The sequence below is a fragment of the Populus nigra genome, chromosome 2 (assembly GCF_951802175.1).
Source record: "Populus nigra chromosome 2, ddPopNigr1.1, whole genome shotgun sequence".
Lineage (NCBI taxonomy): Eukaryota > Viridiplantae > Streptophyta > Magnoliopsida > Malpighiales > Salicaceae > Populus > Populus nigra.
In genome coordinates, this window is record NC_084853.1 from 6,435,068 (window position 1) to 6,441,371 (window position 6,304).

A 6,304-nucleotide genomic window follows, 5' to 3' on the forward strand; every position below is an offset into this window, starting at 1 on the left:
TGTCGAGGGGACACGCTGACGAAACAGCGCTGGTTCAGGCACGGCGGGCAGTGTTGGAATCGGCAGCGCCGACGAAATCGGCAAAGTCGGCAGAATCGGCAGCGCAGATTTTTCGACGAACATGGGCTGGACGCTGGACTGGCCGGGCCATGCAGGAAAATTCATCGAGGGGACACGCTGACGAAACAGCGCTGGTTCAGGCACGGCGGGCAGTGGTGGAATCGGCAGCGCCGACGAAATCGGCAAAGTCGGCAGAATCGGCAGCGGGTGCTGGCGATGGGTCTGGACGGGCTGGATAGTCCAAGGCTCGACGAGAAAGACTGCTGGTTTAGACACTGGGGCAGTGGCAGCCCGCGGGACAGTGTCGGCAGATTCGGCAGCGCAGATTTGTGCGGCTGCAGGTTCGTCGGGGAAAATCGGCAGCGCAGATTTTGCGACGAACATGGGCTGGGCGATGGACTGTCCAGGCCAGGCAGGAAAATTTGTCGAGGGGACACGCTGACGAAACAGCGCTGGTTCAGGCACGGCGGGCAGTGTTGGAATCGGCAGCGCCGACGAAATCGGCAAAGTCGGCAGAATCGGCAGCGCAGATTTTTCGACGAACACGGGCTGGACGGTGGACTGTCCAGGCCAGGCAGGAAAATTTGTCGAGGGGACACGCTGACGAAACAGCGCTGGTTCAGGCACGGCGGGCAGTGTTGGAATCGGCAGCGCCGACGAAATCGGCAAAGTCGGCAGAATCGGCAGCGCAGATTTTTCGACGAACATGGGCTGGACGCTGGACTGGCCGGGCCATGCAGGAAAATTCATCGAGGGGACACGCTGACGAAACAGCGCTGGTTCAGGCACGGCGGGCAGTGGTGGAATCGGCAGCGCCGACGAAATCGGCAAAGTCGGCAGAATCGGCAGCGGGTGCTGGCGATGGGTCTGGACGGGCTGGATAGTCCAAGGCTCGACGAGAAAGACTGCTGGTTTAGACACTGGGGCAGTGGCAGCCCGCGGGACAGTGTCGGCAGATTCGGCAGCGCAGATTTGTGCGGCTGCAGGTTCGTCGGGGAAAATCGGCAGCGCAGATTTTGCGACGAACATGGGCTGGGCGATGGACTGTCCAGGCCAGGCAGGAAAATTTGTCGAGGGGACACGCTGACGAAACAGCGCTGGTTCAGGCACGGCGGGCAGTGTTGGAATCGGCAGCGCCGACGAAATCGGCAAAGTCGGCAGAATCGGCAGCGCAGATTTTTCGACGAACACGGGCTGGACGGTGGACTGTCCAGGCCAGGCAGGAAAATTCGTCGAGGGGACACGCTGACGAAACAGCGCTGGTTCAGACACGGTGGGCGCAGTGTTGGAATCGGCAGCGCCGAGAAAATCGGCAAAGTCGGCAGAATCGGCAGCAGGTGCTGGCGATGAGTCAGGACGGACTGGATAGTCCAAGGCTCGATGAGAAAGACCGCTGGTTTAGACACTGGGGCAGTGGCAGCCCGCGGGGCAGTGTCGGCAGATTCGGCAGCAGTGTCTGCCGATTCGGCAGCGTTGGCTTGTTGGCGCGGGGGGCCGATTCGAGTGGGGACTTGGGCAGCGGGCAGTGAAAGCAAGAGTTTCCCCGATGCTGCCGGGAAAAACGCTCCCCGGGATGGCCGGGTGAGATGACCCGGCGGCCCGCGACGGGTCATTCAATTCCATGCCCCGTCAACATAACTCCCGATGTACTGTTTGCTTTTTCGGAAGAAGAGATCCATCCCCCCATCCTCGGCCAGCCAAAAACGCTCCAATTAATGGCCGGGTGAGATGACCCGGAGGCCCGCGACGCGTCATTCAAATCACTGCCCTATCGGCTACAACTGCTGATGGGTGGGATTAGAGGCCTGCCATGGTGGTGAGGGGCGGCGAGGACCGTGAAAGCTAGAGTTTTTCAGAGGCTGCCGGGAAAAAGGCCCCTCGGGTGGCGGGGTGCGAGGACCAGGCGCGTCATTCAATTCTCTTCCCTATCAACTTGGCTCCCGTTGGCGGGATTGGAGGCCTACTGTTTGTTACAGGGCTAAAATCGTCAGGGGAAGAGCTGACGAAACAATGCTGGTTTGGATGCAGGGGGTAGTGTTGGAATCGGCAGCGCGGACAAAATCGGCAAAGTCGACAAAAAAGACTGTTGGTCTGGACATCGGGGCAGCGGCAGCCATGCCGACAGGGGGGGAAATCGGCAGCACAGATTTGTGCAGCTGCAGGTTCGTCGGGGAAATCGGCAGCGCAGATTTTTCGATGAACATGGGCTGGAAGATGGACTGTCCAGGCCAGGCAGGGAAATTCGTCAAGGGGACACGCTGACGAAACAGCGCTGGTTCAGGCACGGCGGGCAGTGTTGGAATCGGCAGCGCCGACGAAATCGGCAAAGTCGGCAGAATCGGCAGCGGGTGCTGGCGATGAGTCTGGACGATTTATAGTCCAGGGCTTGATGGAAAAGACTGTTGGTCCAGACAATGGGGCAGTGGCAGCGCGGATTTGTGCAGCTGCAGGTTCGTCGGGGAAAATCGGCAGCGCAGATTTTTCGACGAACAGGGGCTGGGCGCTGGACTGGCCGGGCCAGGCAGGAAAATTCGTCAGGGGGGCACGCTGACGAAAACAGGGGCTGCGGAGTGGAAAATCGGCAGCGCAGATTTTTCGACGAACAGGGGCTGGACCGGCCGGGCCAGGCAGGAAAATTCGTCAGGGGGGCACGCTGACGAAAAGAGGGGCTGCCGCGTGGAAAATCGGCAGCGCAGATTTTTCGACGAACAGGGGCTGGACGCTGGACTGGGCCAGGCAGGAAAATTCGTCAGGGGGCACGCTGACGAAAAGAGGGGCTGCCGCGTGGAAAATCGGCAGCGCAGATTTTTCGACGAACATTCGTCAGGGGGGCACGCTGACGAAAAGAGGGGCTGCCGCGTGGAAAATCGGCAGCGCAGATTTTTCGACGAACATTCGTCAGGGGGGCACGCTGAGGAAAACAGGGGCTGCCGCGTGGAAAATCGGCAGCGCAGATTTTTCGACGAACAGGGGCTGGATGCTGGACCGGCCGGGCCAGGCAGGAAAATTCGTCAGGGGGGCACGCTGACGAAAAGAGGGGCTGCCGCGTGGAAAATCGGCAGCGCAGATTTTTCGACGAACAGGGGCTGGACTGGCCGGGCCAGGCAGGAAAATTCGTCAGGGGGGCACGCTGACGAAAAGAGGGGCTGCCGCGTGGAAAATCGGCAGCGCAGATTTTTCGACGAACAGGGGCTGGACGCTGGACTGGGCCAGGCAGGAAAATTCGTCAGGGGGGCACGCTGACGAAAACAGGGGCTGCCGCGTGGAATGGCAGCCTACACGCAGATGCGAATTCGGCAGCGCACGATGGCTTGAGCAGGTCATGGGTTCGACTTGGCGCGATCTGAAACCTGGACGAGGGACTGTCGACGCTGGACGAGCCAGCGCGGTGGCCTGTCGTGCCTCGTTCAGGGGGGGCCTGCCGCGGAGACAGCCCTCGCGGGCTCGACAGCGCAGGCCAGCGTCCCCGACGTCGCTGGCCGCGGCAGGCGAGCTGCCGGGGTTCCCGCATTCCTACAAGAAAACGTCGTGCTTTCCACATGAAACCAATCCAGTAAAATCAGCCATATTTTTATGAGGCTGCCCACTGAATTTCGGGTCATTCCGGGCCGGTTCCTAGTTTTGCGGATTTACTCGATTTCTAATGGTAGGAAAATTAAAACAAATACTTCCCGACCTCGAAAAATTCTGGGAAAATTAATGAAGGTGGATTGGATTTTTGCCAACCTCTGTGCAAAATTTCAGCTCAAAATACCAAGAAATGAATTTTTTAGAGGGGGGGTGACAGCTGGGACCTAGTAGTGTCTCCCCCTGCCAGAGCTGCAATGACACTTATTGCTCTTTAGGGAGCCACCAGGCCGGCGCCCCTCAAAGACCACACGCGCGCGCGCGCCCGCCCGCGCTGGGCGCTGGGGCGCTGGGGCCTGAGGGCCTGGGGCCCTTGGGGGCCCTTGGGCGCTTGGGCGCGCGCGCGCGGCCCCCGCAGCCATGCCGCGCTGCGCGACGCGCGGACAGCCCCTGCTGGCTTGCTCTCTCGCCCGCGGGGGGGCTGCCTTCGGGCCCTGGCCCCCCGCGCTCTGGCCTGCCCCCCGCGTGGGAGAGGCTAGGCGCTGCAGGGGCCAGCCCGACGTCGCTGGCCGCGGCAGGCGAGCCGCCGGGGTTCCCGCATTCCTACAACAAAACGTCGTGCTTTCCACATGAAATCAATCCAGTAAAATCAGCCATATTTTTATGAGGCTGCCCACTGAATTTGGGGTCATTCCGAGCCGGTTCCTATTTTTTCCGATTTCCTCGATTTTTAATGGTAGGAAAATAAAAAAAAATACTTCCCGACCTCGAAAAATTCTGGAAAAATTAATAAAGTTGGATTGGATTTTTGCCAACCTCTGTGCAAAATTTCAGCTCAAAATACCAAGAAATGAATTTTTTAGAGGGGGGGTGACAGCTGGGACCTAGTAGTGTCTCCCCCTGCCAGAGCTTCAATGACACTTATTGCTCTTTAGGGGGGTGCCCCCTGACTGGCCATGGGGCGCGCTGGCCTGGCGCCCATAGGCCTGCCGCGGGGGATATGTGGGCTGTTGCTAAACTCGGACTAAGGTGGGGGGCCTCATGGCCCGAAGTATTGCCGGCATCGATGACCCGTTTTCCGGCCGGCGACGACCCGATTCCGGCCACCGTCTTCGGGACCCGCTCCAAGCCGTCGGGCGCGTTGGGGCTGCTTATCCGCGGCGTGGGCGTGGCATTCATTTGCCGTGCTTGTGCCAAGGTGCTGGCAGCTGCTGCGCGGCTGTCTGCTTGCCGCGACGTCACGGCGGCGGTGGCCGCTGCCCCTGCTCGCAAGTCGGAGGCCTGGCCGACGTGGCTGGTGCGGACCGCCGAGCTTGGGGATTGCGAGGAGAGCTCTACGCTGGCGTGGGCGTGGCATTAAATTGCCGTGCGCGCGCCCATGCGTTGGCTCTCCTCGCAATCCCCGACCTCGTGGCGTGACGTGCCCGCTGCCGAGGCCTGGCCTCCGTCTTGCGAGCCGGGGCTGACAGCCCCCCGCATGATTGTCCCTGTCGTTCCCCCCCGCGGCCTGTCCCTTGTCCCTTCGAGATCCTTCGCCTCCGGCTGCGGTGGCAGCTGCCCGTGCTCGCAAGATGGAGGCCTGGCCGACGCGGCTGGTGCGGACCGCCGAGCTTGGGGATTGCGAGGAGAGCTCTACGCTGGCGTGGGCGTGGCATTAAATTGTCGTGCGCGCGCCCATGCGTTGGCTCTCCTCGCAATCCCCGACCTCGTGGCGTGACGTGCCCGCTGCCGAGGCCTGGCCTCCGTCTTGCGAGCCGGGGCAGACAGCCCCCCGCATGATTGTCCCTGTCGTTTCCCCCCGTGGCCTGTCGCTTGTCCCTTCGAGATCCTTCGCGTCCGGCTTGTTGCTTGTCCCTTCGAGATACTTCGCGTCCAGCGGTGCGGGCACGATCTCGCTCGGGTGTTTCCACTTGCTCTCGTGGCCGTGGTTCGCTCGTCGGGATTGTTGTCGCGTGTACGCAGAGTCGCATGAGCGGTAATCGGGCTGTCCGTGTCGGCAGGCTCCGTGCTGGTGCACCGAACTGTCGGCCTGCTGCCCCCATCACTCTCGGCCCAAGGCCCCCTGGGTGCCTTGCGGCGAGGCGGGGTTCCTGTGCTGCGTACCCACTTCGGTGGAACTCGAATGTGAAGCTGTCCCTCTCCCCGCCGCGCGCCTCCTCGGGGGCGCGGGGCGAGCCTAGCAGTGGCGCCCGTGTTCCAGTCGAGCGGACTCCCGCCGAACTGGCCCGCGCGCGATCGCTCGTGCTTTCGGATGCAGAATGCGATGCCGGCGCGGGGGCCTCCGCCCCTGCGACCGCCCATTTCGAGCCGCTCGTGCCCGATAAGAACGACTTCCTCGCCCGTCTCGTCCCCCCTCGTCTCATCGGCGTCGGGGATCGTGCGGGTCGTGGTGTCGCCAAGGAATGCTACCTGGTTGATCCTGCCAGTAGTCATATGCTTGTCTCAAAGATTAAGCCATGCATGTGTAAGTATGAACTAATTCAGACTGTGAAACTGCGAATGGCTCATTAAATCAGTTATAGTTTGTTTGATGGTATTTGCTACTCGGATAACCGTAGTAATTCTAGAGCTAATACGTGCAACAAACCCCGACTTCTGGAAGGGACGCATTTATTAGATAAAAGGTCGACGCGGGCTCTGCCCGTTGCTCTGATGATTCATGATAACTCGACGGATC